The following is an 18,311-nucleotide window of genomic DNA, read 5'->3' as shown; positions in this document are numbered from 1 at the left end:
GGCTAACACGGTGAAACCCCGTCTCTACTAAAAATACAAAAAATTACTGGGCGTGGTGGCGGGCGCCTCAGGTCCCAGCTACTTGGGAGGCTGAGGTAGGAGAATGGCGTGAACCCTGGAGGAGGAGCTTGCAGTGAGCCGAGATCGCACCACTGCACTCCAGCCTGGGCGACAGAGTGAGACTCCATCAAAAAAAGAGAGAAGAATGACAGAAAAAGTTGACCAAGCATGGGTCTTGAAGGAAGGCCTACATTTATGGGTCAGGTGCAAGCATTTGACTATTAAACAAATGCACCCCTCCATCAGTCTCCGTATCAGTATCTAGTATATAGTAGACACGCCACAAGTATCTCATGAAAGAAGTAATCAGTCATTGAATGGATTGGTCAGATTATGGCCAATCAATAAAAACTCTCACACACCAATTTTCTAAGAAAGTTGAAGCAGTCCCACACGCTCCTGACTTTTCAGTAGAAAAAAGAAGGGGAAAAAGTTGTATTGCAGATTTAGTCAGTAACATGTTATTTGCTCCATCAATCGACTCAAAGCAAAGGTTAGGGATTGTGCAGAAAAGAGTTCATACAGTAGGGCCAGGACTGCTGTCCTTAGAAAGGGCTGCTTGCAAAGCCAGTCCTTGGCTGACGTCTGGGAACTTGAATGGTAGAGAGTTCTTTATTCTGATGCAAAACTTTGCCTAAAGTATAAGAGTGGCTCCCTGTGCTTAAACCATTTGCACGAACAATGTGGTTTATGCTGACACCTGCTTTTCTTCTGGAAAACCAGAGCCAAATTTGGTCCGTACTAGACACAGAGTACCTAGTGAGCAGCTCCCAGTAAAAACCTTTGGCAATGACTCTAATGAGCTTCCCTGATAGACAGATTTCACAGGTGTTATCATGACTCCTTGCTGGAGGACTTATGTGTGTCCTGTGTGACTTCACTAGAGACAACTTTGGAAAACTTGCACCTGGCTTTCTCCAGACTTTACTTCACGTGCCTTTTCCCCAGGCTTATTTTTCTTTGTATCCTTTTGCTGTAATGAACCACGGCTGTGACAACAACTACATGTTGAGTGTGTGAGTCTCCCTAGCAAATCCATCATGCGGAGGATCTCGGGGACCCCTCCAACACGCGTATTGTGTTTAACAGTCACTAGCAAACAGACTGAAAACCGCCAAACCCGAATTCGGCAAACATATTTTTCCTTACCCTAATTTATATACATCATCACTTTCACCCCCACATATACAGAAATTAATATAAGCCACATTAATATTAAAAAAGTATTTTTTTAATCGATAAATCTCAAAAGAGAAAATTACACTGACAGGCTGGGCACGGTGGCTCATGTTTGTAATCCCAGCACTTTGGGAGGCCAAGGCAGGTGGATCACCTGAGGTCAGGAGTTCGAGACCAGCCTGACCAACATGATGAAACTCCTGTCTCTGCTAAAAATACAAAACTTAGCGAGGCCTGGTGGCGGGCACCTGTAATCCCAGCTACTAGGGAGGCTGAGGCAGGAGAATCGCTGGAACCCGGGAGGTGGAGGTTGCAGTGAGCCGAGATCGCGCCATTGCACTCCAGCCTGGGTGACGGAACAAGACTCTGTCTCAGAAAAAAGAAAAGAAAATTACAGTGACAAGTAGATTATATTAATTTTCCTTTTTACTTGCCTTACTGTACTAATCTGTGGCCGCCCCATTCGGTCTGGATGTTTAGCTCATTATTCTCATCCTGTGTACCGCAGTAGACCACTGCAGAGGCTTGAACTCATAGGAGTACTAAACACTCTCCGTACAGAAAAACTCTTATATGGTTTATATTTGTCTAACACTCCTCTCTTGTAGAGATATACAACTATTTTTCAAATGTGTATGAGGGCTTGAGGTTAATAAAACATGGATCAATTTAAAAGTGCATTTGCGTGTGTAGTAGTGAGCGTGGCTATTTATAATTCTATGAGACGAAATAAAACGACTTTAAAAATATATAATAGGCCAGGAAAACAATAAAAAGTGATACTGGCATTTCAGAAATGGTGAACATTTTTGAAAAATAGGAACCGGATTTGATCTGAAATGAAACAAAACCACAGGAAACTGATGAAGGAAAAGACCCCTTCGAAGGGAGAAGTTGTTCCAGAGAATTCCAAACTCAAAGGCCTTCAACAGAAGACAGAGTAGACTCTGGTCCTTCAGAGAGGGCACGAGTGGGAAGGAGCACTCAGGGCAGCTGAGTCTCTAACAAGCTTCCCTGATAGACACGTTGCACAGGTGTTAATCACGACTCCTTGCAGCTCAGCCCCGCCTCTCTCCCCTGGACAAAGAGTGTTGACACCAAGAGTGTGAAGCTGTGTCCAATGTGGCCAGTGAGGCCCTTGGACCACACTGACCACGATAAAGGATGGGACGCCCAGGAAAACAAGCTCCCGAGCAAGCCGTCACTCCTGAGTGTGCCCCCACCCCTACTTCATAATTGCCATGGACGGGCCACGGGAAACACAGGGCTCAGGTGTCCTGGAAGTGAGGACACATCAAAAATCCACCAGGCACTTACAGAAAACCAACGCTATGTCAAACAGGAATCACACTTACCACACGGATGAACTGAGAGTTCAGTAGCACTCAGAACAGGCTTTCAAAGAGGAATAAAGTATCTCTTTCAAATTCATCAAATACCTGAAAAATTAAAATTTTAACCATCAAAATCTCACTAATAATATACGAAAATATTTTCCCTCTGAACATAGGTAGTAATAGCATAGTATATGAAAGCAAAAACAAAATAGAACAGAGTAGACTTGATCAGTAAAATTAAAACTTTTTAAAAATACCAATAAAATGTACAGATCTCCAGGAATGACAGTGAAGAAATAAGAGAAACAGCAAACTACATAACATTCAGAACCAGAAATATGCCTAATTATAGATATGGAAAAGATTTTCTCAACATAGGAAAAAATTGATAATTTTATCTGATAGATTTTTCAATTCAGATAAAATAAATTATTTTCTTGGAAAATTACCTCGATGTACTCAAGTACAGAAATTCTGAATGGATTAACTTTGGAAGAAATTGAAATAATGGTTAGTAATTACACTCCAAATAGGCACTGCCTTATGAAGATTTGGGGACCAGTTATCCCGAATCCTGAATAAACAGAAAATACCTAATTATATGAAATATTTCAGACGAAGTTTCCAGAGAATTTATCTTGATTCATTCTATAAGTTTTCCATAACCATGATACCAAAACTGAATAAGTGTAACACCAAAAAGTATCCTGCAAGTCAATCTCATTCAAGCTCTTAAATGTGAAAATGTTAAATAATACGTTTGCGTATCAAATGCATCAATGTACTAAGATACTAATACATTATCACAAATAAAAAGTTTTCCTCAGAAATATATGAGCAATTGAATATCAGGAAATCAGTCATTGTAAATAATCACATTAATAAAGTAAATGAATAAAAACATGAGATTATCTCAATTGATAGTGGAAAAGTATTGGATCAAATTCAACATGCTTAAGCCCCCAGCAGGCTAGAAATAGAAGAAAACTTTTTAAATCTTACAAAGCTAATTTGTCAATCACTCACAGCAGACATCACAGATAATGGTAAAAACATCTGAAATATTTTCTCCAAAACAGAAATTTAAAATATGAAGATGATTGTTATCACTCTAATTACACAGCATTGTACTGGAGGTTCTAGTCGATGCAACAAGATGCAAAAATTAAATAGAATGTGTGATTATCAGGTAAAAAGAGGAAGATTTGTCAGCATTACAGACCATACACTCGCCTCTCTGGAAAATCCAGGTGAATCAGATGTAAAAGCATTAGAACTAATCAAAGAGTTGATTAAATTTGCTAATTTTAAGATTAAAGTTTTTAAATCAATAGCTCTAAAGCACCAAAAAATTAACAGTTGGAAAAATGTGATGGGATAGAGCAGGATTTGGCACATTATGGCCCATGGGCTAAGCCCATTTGGCAACGTGTTTTTGTAAATAAAGTTTTATCGCAGTATAGCTATACCAATTTGTTTATACATTGTCTAGGGCTGCTTTCAGACTACAATGGCAGAGTTGGTTATTTGAAAGAGAGATCAGCTAATGAGCCCATCAACTAATGAGCAGATAATGTTTATATATATAATGTATGTGTGTGTGTGTGTATGTGTGTAATACTACTCAGACATTTAAGAAAAAGTAATAATGTCTTTTACAGCAACTTGGATGAAACTGGAGGTCATTATTCTTTTTTTTTTTTTTTTTTTTGAGACGGAGGCTAGAGTGCAGTGGTGCTCACTGCAAGCTCCGCCTCTCAGGTTCACGCCATTCTGATTAGCCTCAGCCTCCTGACTAGCTGGGACTACAGGTGCCTGCCACCACACCCGGCTAATTTTTTAGCAAATCTTAAAATATATACTATCTGGCCCTTCACAAACAAAGATTGCCAGCTTGTGGAATAGAGCATCTCATTCTCATTAACAATGAAATTTATAAAAATATTCAGAAATAAATTTATAAATGAGTGGACAATTTATTGATTAATAAAAGTATAAAACTTTACTAAGGCATAAGATAAATTTTAAATAAGCTTGAATGGAAAGACTCAATACTGTAAAAATGTCTATTCTCCTCCAAATGAATCTATAAATACAAAGTAATCACATTCGAAATTCCAACGGGAGACTGTTAAACTTGACAACTGTAAATCCAAACTTTAAATGAAAAAGAAAATGTAGGACTTTCACTTCAAATAATGGCAAACCATTTGCTTTAAACCAACCTACAGGTGCACCTCAGAGACAAACAAAGATGGACACAATATTTAAAAGCAACTTTTTGGAACTAAAAGTAGATCTACACCTCAATCTAGCAATCCCACTACTGGGTACCTACCCAAAGAAAAAGAAATCACTATATCAAACAGATACTTGCATGCTTGTATTTATAGCAGCACAATTCATAATTGCAAAGCTATAGAATCAACCTAAGTGCCCATCAACTAATGAGCAGATAATGTTTATATATGTGTGTGTGTGTGTGTGTGTGTGTGTGTGTGTGTAATACTACTCAGACATTTAAGAAAAAAAAACATCTTTTGCAGCAACTTGGATGAAACTGGCGGTCATTCTTCTTCTTCTTTTTTTTTTTTTTTTTTTTTTTTGAGATGGAGTCTTGCTCTGTCGCCCAGGCTGGAGTGCCGTGGCGCGATCTCGGCTCACTGCAACCTACCCCTCCTGGGTTCACACCATTCTCCTGCCTCAGCCTCCCGAGTATCTGGGACTACAGGCACCCGCCACCTCACCCGGCGAATTTTTTCTATTTTTAGTAGAGACGGGGTTTCACCGTGTTAGCCAGGATGGTCTTGATCTCCTGACCTCGTGATCCACCCGCCTCAGCTTCCCAAAGTGCTGAGATTACAGGCGTGAATCACCGTGCCCAGCCTGGAGGTCATTACTCTAAATGAAGTAACTCAGGAATCAAAGACCAAGTGAGAGCTAAGCTATGGGTACACAAAGGCATACACAGTGTTATAATGAACACTGAAGAGTCATAAAGGAGGAGGGGGGGAGTGGGGTGAGGGATGAAAAACCACCTATTGGGTGAAATGTACGCTACTCAGGTGATGGACACACTAAAATCCTAGGCTTCACCACGATATGGTTCATCCATGTAACAAAAAACCATGTGTATTCTTAAAGGTATTGGAATGTTTTCAATTAAAAATAAATAAATAAATACCTTCCTAAATGCATCCAAGAGTTAACCAGATAGTGAGAAATTATCACACCAAGATCTAAAATAAGATAGAAATTGAAAGAGGTGAGCCGGCCATTGAAGGCCACCTTTGTCCCCCAAGCAATTACAAATCCAAAAGAAGTAATTTATAAGCTAAGACCCATTTTGAAATCTTTACCAGGCAAGAGGGACAGGGGTAGGAACCGTAATGACACAGTCGCACTAATTGCTGAGATGCCAAAGTTCTAAGCCTAAGGAGGAACCAGAAGTAAACCAACTTTTACACAGGCTGCCTCGTGGTTTCAAGTTACCAGGTGTTCTACAATATTTCAAACCTGAAATGGGATTAAGGTGATCCGAGATTGCTATCACCTGGTAGAACCAAATGAAAGAGAACTAGCAACGTAAAATATGTCAAAGCAGATTTGAAAAAGCACCAAATAGGCCAGGCGCGGTGGCTCACGCCTGTAATCATAACATTTTAGGAGGCTGAGACAGGCAGATCACAAAGTCAGGAGATCGAGACCATCCTGACTAACATGATGAAACCCTGTCTCTACTAAAAATACAAAAAGTTAGTTGGGCATGGTGCAGGTGCCTGTAGTCCCAGCTACTCGGGAGGCTGAGACAGGAGAATCATTTGAACTCCAGAGGCGGAGGTTGCAGTGAACCAAGATCATGCCACTGTGCTCCAGCCTGGGCAACAGAACAAGACTCCACCTCAAAAAGAAAAAAAAAAAAAAAAAAAAAAAGATGTTATACATTAAAAATACAATGATTAAAATTAAGAACTCGAGACACAAATGAAGAGACAATGAATGAACTGAAATACATGTTAGGTAAAATATTTAGAATGAAGTGCCAAAAGACAAAGAGATGGAAATTACAGAAAAAAGAGTAAGAGACACAGGGGATATGTTGAGAAAGACTGACATGGGTTTCACGGAAGTCCCAGAAGGAGAGTAGAGAGAATAGGTTGGAAGCAATATTTAAACAAGTAAAATGGCTTTAAAATCTCCAAAACTAGTGAAATAAATTAATCGATGGATTCAAGACCCCAATGGCTCCTTGGCAAAAGAAATAAAAAATAAATATCCTCCCAGATACATCATAGTGAAACAGCATAAAACCAAAGACAGAAAATCTTAAATGTACCGAGGGGTGAGGGTGGAAACGCATCACTTCTAAGAAGAAACAGACCTCCAGCTGACTTCTCAACAGCAACAGTGGAAGACAGAAGACAGAGGGGTGGTATTTCCAATGGACTAAAAGAAAATAAATGCCAGTCTAGAATTCTATACCCAGTGAAAATACTTTCCAAGAACAATTTGAAAGAAAGACGTTTTTAGAACAGCAAACAACCAAGGGTCTGCACCACTAACCAATTTTTACAAAAGAAAATACGAAAGGAAATGATCCCAGATGCAATAGTGGAAATTAAGAACAAGGAACAAAAAATGATGGTAAATATATAGATAAACCAAAATGAACTCTGAGTTTATTTTAAAAACTAATAATATTCCCTGTGAAGGCTTAAATGCATATAGAATTAAAATACAGAAAAACAGCACATGAGCCAAGAGAGGAGAACACGGAATAAAAGTATTCTGAGATCCTTACATTGTTCAAGAGGAAAGTAAATGTACCAACTCATATTAGACTTCAATGAGTCAATAAAGCATATTGTTATCTAGAGAGATCATGGCAGGAGAACGGTGGGAACCCAGGAGGCAGAGTTTGCAGTGAGCCGAGATTGCGCCACTGCACTCCAGCCTGGGCGACAGAGCAAGATTCCGTCTAAAAAAAGAAAAGAAAAAAATATAAATATATATATATATATAGTAGAAGAGTATATAACTTCCAAACAACAGAGGAGTAGAGGTTGAATCATGTATGGATGAATAGCCTCAAGAAAATGCCAAAAAATAGGTCAGGTGCAGTGGCTCATGCCTGTAATTCCAGCCTTTTGGGAGGCTGCACTGGGTGGATCACATGAGGTCAGGAGTTCGAGACCAGCCTGACCGACATGGAGAAACCCAATCTCTACTAAGAATACGAAAATGAGTTGGGTGTGGTGGCTCACGCCTGTAGTCTCAGAGGCAGGAGAATTGCTTGAACCTGGAGGCAGAGGTTGCAGTGATGGTGCCACTGCATTCCAGCCTGGGCAACAGAGTAAGACTCCATCTCAAAAAAAAAAAAAAAAAAAGAAAGAAAAGAAAAAAGAAAATGCCAAAAAATAATAGAAAATGAGGGAGGATTTGCCCAGATAGATGTTAGAACAAAAATTACACACATATTTATTTAAATGATGTAGTGTAGGCATACGAATAGTGGAACAAATTGTGTTTATTTTTATGTCCCCCTAAAACTTCGTGTGTTGAAACCCTAGCCCCCCATGTGACAGTAACTGGAGTGGGGACTTTGGGAGGTCATTAGGTCATGTGACTAGAGCCCTCCTGACAAGATTAGTGCCCTTATAAGAAGAAACAGCAAACAGCCTGATTCCTTTCTCTGTTCTGTGCCATGTGAGGGCATAGAAAGAAGACAACCATCTGTGGACCAAGAAAATACCTTTTCCTCAACAAAATCTTATCGTGCAGACACCCTAATCTTAGACTTCCCAGTCTTCACAACTGCTAGCAATACATCTCTGTTGTTTAAGTCACCCAGCCTATGGGATTCCATGATGGCAGCCTGAACTGACTGAGATAAATAGATACACGGATCACAGGAATGGAGTAGAATCTGCAGTTTTGTGTATATATGGCAATTTCAACTACAATGACAACAGTAATGATATAATAAGGAATTAGGAACTGTTCTAAGTGCATTTATTATTAGTGACAAAATATTATTTGCTATAAAAGCATTTCAATTTCCTAGGAAAGAAAAGACTACTCAATAAGTAGTTTAAAGAAAACTCCATATCCATTTGAAAAAATTAACTTAGATACATTACTTGTACCATACAAAAAATTCCTGCTAGATAAAATGCTAAATGTAAAAAAAAAAAAAAGAAAGAAAAAAAAGAAACTATAAAAGAGTTGGAATAAAACTGTGAAGTAATTATTATAATCTTAGTATTGGAAAGATTTTCCTAAAACAAGACATATAACCCAGAAGCCATATAATAGAGGATTAACATTTTTAATCTCATAAAATTTTAAAACATTTTTGTTGAAAAATGACACCTCAAATACAGAGTTAAAATACAAACAGCAAAGAGAAGACATTATATGCAACACACTTATCTCATATAGAATTTATAGCCAAACTATATCAAGATTATATATAAATCAATAAGACACACAAGACAATAAAAATCAGACAAATGATATAAATAGGCAATTCACAGAAGAAAAATAGAAATGCCGATAATCATATGAGAAAATGCACAGCTTCCGCTAGTAATCAGGGAAATGAAAATTAAAACAATAATGAGATATGATTTTATACTCATTATATTGCCAAAAATTAAAAAGATTGATAGTAGCAAATATTAGCAAGGATGTGTGAAAACAGGTGCTTTCAGATACTTGCTGAAAGCAGTTGAGAACTTGTGAGGTCATTTGGAACCCATTAGGCATCATTGACCAATGTCTAAATGGGCATTCCGTTTACCCTAGCAATTTCATTCCTGAAAACCCACCTGCGCACAAAGATATACATACAAAAGCGGTTTTTGTAGCCTGGTTTGTAAGCGCAAAACGCTGGGGGTTGGGAAATTGATAGATGTGTATCAGTAGGAGAGCGGCTAAAGATTGACATAATGTGGGACGGTGGAATTCTCTACATATATTAAAATAATGTAGTAGACTTTCATGCACTGACATGGAAAGATGCCCAATACTTATCAAAAAGTAAAATAAAATTAAAAAATAATTTGCATGGTATGGCACCATTTATGTTTATATGTTTCTTACACACACACACACACACACACACACACAAAGACATTGGAAGAATGGAACCCAAGGTGTTGATGTTGGTTACAGATATGGTTTAGATCTGTGTCCCCACCCAATATCATCTTGAATTGTAATCCCCAATGTTGGAGGTGGGGCCTGGTGGGAGGTGATTGGATCTTGGGGGTGGATTTCTCATGAATGGTTAGCACTGTCTGCTTGGTGCTGTTCTCATGATAGTGAGATCTCGCGAGATCTGGTTGTATAAAATGTATAGCACCACCTGCACCACTGTCTCTTGCTCCTGCTCTGCCATGTGCGACACCTCCCTCCTCCTTTGCCTTTTGCCATGACTGGAAGCTACCTGAGTCCCACCCATGATTCGGGATCAGGGAAGGGAAGTGGTAGGTAAAGGAGGGCTTGGTCCTTGTCTAGGGCTCCACCCCATGGACCTAGCTGAGGACAGGCACTCCTGCCTTCCTGCCCAAATGTTGCATTTCCCAGGACCATCTTGGACTGCCAGGTGCCCATCCTGTGCCTGTAAAAACACGAGACCCAGCTGGGCACCGTGGCTCCTGCCTGTAATCCCAACATTTTGGGAGGCCTAGGCGGGCAGATAGACAGGTCAGGAGTTTGAGACCAGCCTGACCAACATAGTGAAATCCCGTCTCTACTAAAAACACATTAAAAAAAAAAAAAAAAACTAGCTGGGTGTGGTGGTGGACACCTGTAATTCTAGCTACTTGGGAGGCTGAGGCAGGAGAATTATTTGAACCCAGGAGGTAGGGGTTGCAGTGAGCCAAGAGAGTGCCACTGCACTCCAACCCTGGCAATAGTGCCAGACTCCCTCTGAAAAAAAAAAAAAAGACCGTGGCTGGGCACAGCGGCTCAAGCCTGTAATCCCAGCATTTTGGGAGGCCAAGGTAGGCAGATCACTTAAGGTCAGGAGTTCCAGAACAGCCTGGCCAACATGATGAAACCCTGTCTCTACTAAAAATTGTTTGGGCATGGTGGCAGATGCCTGTAATCCCAGCTACTCAGGAAGCTGAGGCAGGAGAATCATTTGAACCTGGAAGGCGGAGGTTGCAGTGAGCCAAGATCATGCCACTGTACTCCAGCCTGAGCAACAAAAACAAGACCCTGTCTCAAAAAAAAAAAAAAAAAAAAATGTCAAAGTGGGCAGATCATGAGGTCAAGAGATCAAGACCATCCTGGCCAACATGGTGAAACATCATCTCTACTAAAAATACAAAAATTAGCCAGGCATGATTGTGTGCTCCTGTAGTCCCAGCTACTCAGGAGGCTGAGGCAGGAGAATCGCTTGAACCCAGGAGGCAGAGGTTGCAGTGAGCCGAGGTCGTGTCACTGCGCCCTGTGATATTGCTTCTAAAATCCAGGGGGAAGTGTATGACATTACTCCCAATGTAACAGTGGGTGTACATCCACCCGGGGATATTGCTCCTAATATTCAGGGAAGGAGAAAATGATATTACTGCCAATATCGCAGAGAGCTTACAACTCTTCTGTGATATTGTTCCTAATATCCAGAGGGGGGAGAGGATGATGTCAGTACAACATCACAGGCTGTGTACACCCACCCAGTGATATTGTTCCTAATATCCAGAAAGGGAGAGGATATTACACCCCATATAGCAGGAGGTGTATACCCACGCTGTGATATTGTTCCTAATATCCCGGAAACGAAGAGCTTGATTTTACTCCCAGTATCGCAGGTGGTGTACATCCCCTCCCCTTGTGATATTATTCTTAACATTCAAAAGAAGAGAGGATGACATTACTCCCAATATCGAAGAAAGTGTAAACCCTCGTGTGACATTGTTCCTAACATCATGAAGGGGAGAAGATGATATTAATCCCCATGTCGCAGAAAGTGTACACCCCCCTGTGATATTGTTCCCGTGATCCAGGAGAGAAGAGGATGATATTACATTCAATATCACATGGGGTGTACACGCCCCCAGTGATATTGTTCCTAACTTCAACATGGGAGAGGATGATATCAAACCCAATATTGCAGGGGGGGATATTGGGATATTGTTCTTCATATCCAGCAGGGGAGAGGATGAAATTACTCCCAATACTGCAGAGGGTGTACACCTGTCTGTGAAATAGTTCGTAATTTCCAGAGAGAGAGATGATGCTACTCACAATATTGTAAACACGCTGTGGGTCCACCGTGGATTGTAATAGCCAGGGGAAGAGATGGGGGGCGATATTACTTCATCTCGCAGGGGGTGTCCATATATTATAATTACATATATAAGAGATTATATATATTATATATTACATAATATTCATATGTAATATATAATTTATATAGATGAATATTATTATATCTACAAATATTAATATGATATATCTTAATATGATATCGATATTATTTATTAATATTTAATTTCTGTCGTCAGCCTGGCGACAGAGAGAGACTGAGTCTCAAAAAAAGAAAAAGCAAGACTCTTGCAGGCAGACATACAAGCGGCTGGACGTCGTGAGGAATACATCGGCAGAAGAAGACACAACCCCCTGCTCGTGGAGATCACGCTGGCACAAGAGCAGGCCGCCAGGCATGGGCAGGTCATCGACCAGAGGAACAAACTGGAGTTTGGCCTGAGCAGTCGGAGTTGAGCCTGGTGGCCAAGCAGCCTGACTCCAAGAGAAAACCACCTCCCTTCTGACTCCCCCATCTGCTGAGAGCTACCTCTACTCAATAAGACCTTGCATTCATTCTCTAAGCCCACGTGTGATCCGATTATTCTAGTACACCAAGGCAAGAAACCCCGGGATACAGAAATCCCTCTGTCCTTGTGATAAGGCAGGGGCTCTCATTGAGCTGGTTAACACAAGCTGCCTACAGAGCACAAACTAAAACAGCACCCGTGTAACACACACCCACTGGGGCTTCAGGAGCTGCCAACATTCACCCCTAGACACTGCCTTGGGGTCGGAGCCCCACAGCCTGCCCATCTGCACGCTCCCCTAGAGGTCTGAGCAGCGGGGCGCTGAAGAAGGGAGCCCCGCCCCCATCACGTGCGCCGCAAGGGGGACAAGGGAAGCGTTCCCATTTCACCCGGAAGCAGATGCCATCATGCTTCCTGTACAGCCTGCAGAACCGTTAACCAATTCAACCTCTTTCTTTTATAAATTACCTAGTCTCAGGTATTTCGTATAGCAATGCAAAAATTGACTAATATAGTTGCCCATAGGGAAGAGAGTATGAGCAATGAGTAAAGAAATGGTGACTTTCATGTATGAAAGTGATGTTCTGGCCAGGGCGTGGTGGCTCACGCATGTCATCCCAGCACTTTGGGAGGCTGAGGCCGGCAGATCATGAGGTCAGGAGATGGAGACCATCCTGGCTAACATGGTGAAACCCCCTCTCCACTAAAAATACAAAAAATTAGCCAGGCATGGTGGTGGACGCCTGTGGTCCCAGCTACTCGGGAGGCTGAGGCAGGAGAATGGTGAGAACCCGGGAGGCGGAGCTTGCAGTAAGCGGAGATGGCACCACTGCACTCCAGCCTGGGCGACAGAGTGAGACTCCGTCTCAAAAAAAAAAAAAAAAAAAAAAAAAGTAAGTAATGTTTTGCCCAAAACTGAGATGAAAGCAAATTGTGTGTTCATCCTTTGAGAGCAGGCTGGAGAAATGTGTTGAGAGCTTCAGTGAAAGGCCAGGCCCCGGGCCTGTGAGTGATACCTGGAGGTGAATGGGATATATAAACCCTGTTGCTTGAAACATTCAATTAATAGACCCAGATCAATTCGCTATCCTTTACTTCTCAGATCTATGACTTGGTCTTTTTCATTAGTGAGTCGTGTCTGATGGTGGTTCCAAATTATCCATGCTCCACCACTGAGAAGAACCTGATTTTTTATGACCACGTGATGCCAGACAGCAAGCTGTGTCTAGCTAGGCCACGACCAAGCAAGAAAGAAAGGTCCATGTCCAGCTAAGAGAGGCAAATCTCTCCCAGGATCTTTGAACAGCTCACTCCCTTTGCTACCTGTGTTAGAATCCTTCATTAATAAGCAGTAAACCTTGACTCGCATTTGGAAATTTTAACTGACCATGGTTTGCTCTGTATTTAAATTTTATAAAATAAGACCGTATTGAGGTAATACCTGTGAAATATATAGTTCTATAAATAAATGTCCCCCTTGTATAGCTTTTGATTGGATATTTTCTATCTTGGTGGATACTAAACAATTCATCTGGAAGCCTAGAAAACAATGTGATGTTTAAAATAGATTTTTATACTCAAAAAAAAAATATTGAGTTCATATACTTTTCACAATTACTCTAATGAATGAAAGGGAATGAAGTGGAGAGAGGGTGGTATGGAGATGAATGAATTTCCAGTCATGAAGCACAAACTCAAAAACCAAAGCCAAATTGACTCCCTGTGGTGCACATCTTTCACGAGCCCTGCACACACAGACAGGGGGCCCTGGGTTCCAGCCACCAACCCCCTTCCCCCACGCTCTCTTGAGAGGCCCCCAGCACCCTTTCCTGGCTGCCTCGGCTGCACTCTCCTGGCCAAATCCCAGCCTGCTCCAACCCAACTGTCTCACTTCTGCTCACCCACACCAGAGCAGCTAAATGTCACCTGAGAAACTCACTTTAAATGACCTGATTCTTATTTGTTATGCTTTCAATTCATGACCACAGAATTCACTCAGAGACTCAGCCCTTCGGACCGCCCTCCCGTGTTAATCTCTTGGGTTCACTTTGTGACTTTCTAGGAAAACTGTTCTGTCGCCTATGCATGTAGGCTGACGCCTGAAATCCCAGCACTTTGGGAGGCCGAGGCAGGCAGATTGCCTGAGGTCAGGAGTTCGAGGCCAGCCTGACCCACATGGTGAAACTTTGTCTCTACTAAAAATACAAAAAATTACCCAAGTGTGGTGGTGGACGCTTGTAATCCCAGCTACTCGGGAGGCCGAGGCAGGAGGATCACTTGAACTCAGGAAGCAGAGGTTGCAGTAAGCCGAGATCACACCACTGCACTCCAGCCTGGGCAAAAAGAGTGAAACTCTGCCTCAAACAAACAAAAATTTTTAATTAAAAAAAAATTTTTTTAATTAAAAAAAAAGATAGAAAATTGTCACTTCCCTTCCCTTTAATCCCCTCCCACCCCCATTTTGGCCAATGGGGGCACCTCATTCTCCACAGTAGAAAGAAAAGGAAATAACAGAAGCTCCCTCCACTTCCTAGGTCAACCCTGTGTGAGGTGGGTCTCACTCTTGTTCCTGTCTTAATGGAAGATGCATCCCTGCTCCTCTCAGAGGCCCGTGTGCCCTGGAGTCCATCCTTCTTTACCTTCTCCAGGCATTTACTCCTCTCTCATATTTTAAAAATTACCCTCAGCTCATTTTGCACTTCTGCTTGAAACTCTCTGTGACTTCTTCTGTACTTAAAAAATCTACAGCCCCTGTGTTGGTGGCTGGGCAGTGGGGACCTGGCCTCTACCCACCTCTCCAGCCCATCTCTCCTGTCCTCTGTCACCTGCTCAGTCCTTTTGGCTCCTTGAACAAGCAAAACTGTCCCCCACTGCAGGGCGCTCCTAGGGGACATGGTGTCCACAGCCCCGTGACCTACTTCTGAGTTTATCTGGAGCTGAGGCAGACAGTTCCAGCTCGCTGGCCGCCTCCCTAGACAAGAGCCTGGGTCTCTCTGCTTCTCAGCCTAAGGGTGTCCTCTCCCCTCCAGAATGTGTGCAGCTTCCCACATGCACAACTCGTGAGCATGGAGAAGTGACCACCCCTGGAGACAACCCTCAGCCAGTGGGAGATGGGAGTAAGTAGATGCACTCTCAGCTCCCAACTCTCATCAGGATGATCCTGAGCAAGCATCACCATTCCTCAGGGGTCCCCAGTGGACTGAGTTTCTGCCCACAGTGATACCCCTTCATGAATGCACACGTTATGGGCTTTTTTTCCCTTCCCTGTCTCAGTTTCCCACCTCTCAATTTGTGCTTTTTTTTTTCTTTTTTTGACAGAGTTTGCTCTGTCAAAAAATTACAACATACTGGCCAAAATGTCCTACAGGTGAGACAATCAGTAAAACTTCATGCATCGGAAACATATCAGTGTCCATTTCAGTGTTGATAGGTTACATATTAATCAGTACATCAAAAATTTGAGGAACGCACCATAAGACTTGAGGGACTCACAATAAGATTTGTTACTCAGAGGGGCCAGGCGCAGTGGCTCACGCCTGTCATCCCAGCACTTTGGGAGGCCAAAGCGGGCAGATCATGAGGTCAGGAGCTCGAGACCATCCTGGCTAACACGGTGAAACCCCATCTCTACTAAAAATACAAAAAATTAGCCAGACGTGGTGGCAGGTGCCTGTAGTCCCAGCTACTTGGGAGGCTGAGGCAGGAGAATAGCGTGAACCTGGGAGGTGGGGCTTGCAGTGAGCCGAGATCGTGCCACTGCACTCCAGCCTGGGCAACAGAACAAGACTCCATCTCAAAAAAAAAAAAAAAAAAAGATTTACTCAGAGACAGGATGCAAGCCAGGAATCATAAGACCTTTCCCAGGTGGTTAATTTGGAAGCCTGCCACGCGTGACCTGTAAGTTACCTTTCCCCTTTTTGACCAAGAATCTTCCCATGGAAGCACTGATGATAAACCTCTGCTTAGGTTAGAGTGATAGACATTCTTTATCCCTAGGCCCTGAGAAGCCTCATTCCTAGGAAGTCTCGTCTCTCAATGCCGAGAAAGAACCTTGTTATTGCAGGCAGCTTGTTAGCAACATGGGGTAGAACCTGACACAAGGCTATGTGCTGTTTTCCTGAATAATGAATCGCATCCAGTTGCCGGGTGATACTACTTTGGCCTTAGCTGTTGAAGAATAGTTTCCATATTCTGGAGAATTTGGGTAAAGAGAAAGGTAAGTATCTTAATTTTGTTCACAAAAGCATACTTTACCCAATTGTTGTAAGGGGGCTCAAAAGAAGGAAAACTTTTTTTTTTTTAATTATTATTGTACTTTAAGTTGTAGGGTACATGTGCATAACGTGCAGGTTTGTTACATATGTATACTTGTGCCATGTTGGTGTGCTGCACCCATCAACTCATCATTTACATCAGGTATAACTCCCAATGCAATCCCTCCCCCCTCCCCCCTCCCCATGATAGGCCCCTGTGTGTGATGTTCCCCTTCCTGAGTCCAAGTGATCTCATTGTTCAGTTCCCACCTATGAGTGAGAACATGCGGTGTTTGGTTTTCTGTTCTTGTGATAGTTTGCTAAGAATGATGGTTTCCAGCTGCATCCATGTCCCTACAAAGGACGCAAACTCATCCTTTTTGATGGCTGCACAGTATTCCATGGTGTATATGTGCCACATTTTCTTAATCCAATCTGTCACTGATGGACATTTGGGTTGATTCCAAGTCTTTGCTATTGTGAATAGTGCTGCAATAAACATACGTGTGCATGTGTCTTTATAGCAGCATAATTTATAATCCTTTGGGTATATACCCAGTAATGGGATGGCTGGGTCATATGGTACATCTAGTTCTAGATCCTTGAGGAATCGCCATACTGTTTTCCATAATGGTTGAACTAGTTTACAATCCCACCAACAGTGTAAAAGTGTTCCTATTTCTCCACATCCTCTCCAGCACCTGTTGTTTCCTGACTTTTTAATGATCGCCATTCTAACTGGTGTGAGATGGTATCTCATTGTGGTTTTGATTTGCATTTCTCTGATGGCCAGTGATGATGAGCATTTTTTCATGTGTCTGTTGGCTGTATGAATGTCTTCTTTTGAGAAATGTCTGTTCATATCCTTTGCCCACTTTTTGATGGGGTTGTTTGTTTTTTTCTTGTAAATTTGTTTGAGTTCTTTGTAGGTTCTGGATATTAGCCCTTTGTTAGATGAGTAGATTGCAAAAATTTTCTCCCATTCTGTAGGTTGCCTGTTCACTCTGATGGTAGTTTCTTTTGCTGTGCAGAAGCTCTTTAATTTAATGAGATCCCATTTGTCAATTTTGGCTTTTGCTGCCGTTGCTTTTGGTGTTTTAGACATGAAGTCTTTGCCCATGCCTATGTCCTGAATGGTACTGCCTAGGTTTTCCTCTAGGATTTTTATGGTATTAGGTCTAACATTTAAGTCTCTAATCCATCTTGAAAACTTTTTTGACTTTGGAAAACAGAATATAAAAAGAATTAGCAATTATTTTAAAAGTCATAAAAATCATTTTAATCCTCTATCAGCGCAGTCCCATGTCATCCTTGTTTTATTTGATGTTGGGTTAGTAATCTTGATGTACAACTTTTTATGGAAGTTTTTATTTAGTCTATTAATCTTAAAGTTATCAGAAATCTGTATTCAAGAGTACTTGGCAGAGTCTCTTCCACGGAAGGCAGTTTTGGAGTATAGCTGATTGCAAACGTTTTTAGAGAAGATTTCAAAACATTAACTCTGGCCTGTAATCCCAGCACTTTGGGAGGCCGAGGCGGGTGGATCACTTGAGCTCAGGAGTTCATGACCTGCCTGGGCAACATGGCAAAATCCTGTGTCTACTAAAAATACAAAAAATTAACCGGGCATGGTGGCACACTCTGTAATCCCAGCTACTCGGGAGGCTGAGGCAGGAGAATCGCATAAACCTGGGAGG

At 41.8% G+C, this 18,311-nt stretch overlaps 1 protein-coding gene across 5 annotated transcripts in view; it reads right to left on the bottom strand.

Annotated features, from left to right (window-relative positions):
• Positions 1-18,311, bottom strand: part of LOC105472700 (WSC domain containing 1) — a 515,974-nt gene that overhangs the window by 271,346 nt on the left and 226,317 nt on the right. For all 5 annotated transcript variants that reach the window (XM_071082227.1, XM_071082226.1, XM_071082225.1 and 2 more), the window contains one exon: positions 2,595-2,678. The gene's annotated coding sequence lies outside the window, so the exon portion shown is untranslated. The remainder of the gene's footprint in view (positions 1-2,594; positions 2,679-18,311) is intronic.

The sequence above is a fragment of the Macaca nemestrina genome, chromosome 17 (genome assembly GCF_043159975.1).
Source record: "Macaca nemestrina isolate mMacNem1 chromosome 17, mMacNem.hap1, whole genome shotgun sequence".
Lineage (NCBI taxonomy): Eukaryota > Metazoa > Chordata > Mammalia > Primates > Cercopithecidae > Macaca > Macaca nemestrina.
This window is presented reverse-complemented; position numbering and strand designations above follow the sequence as displayed.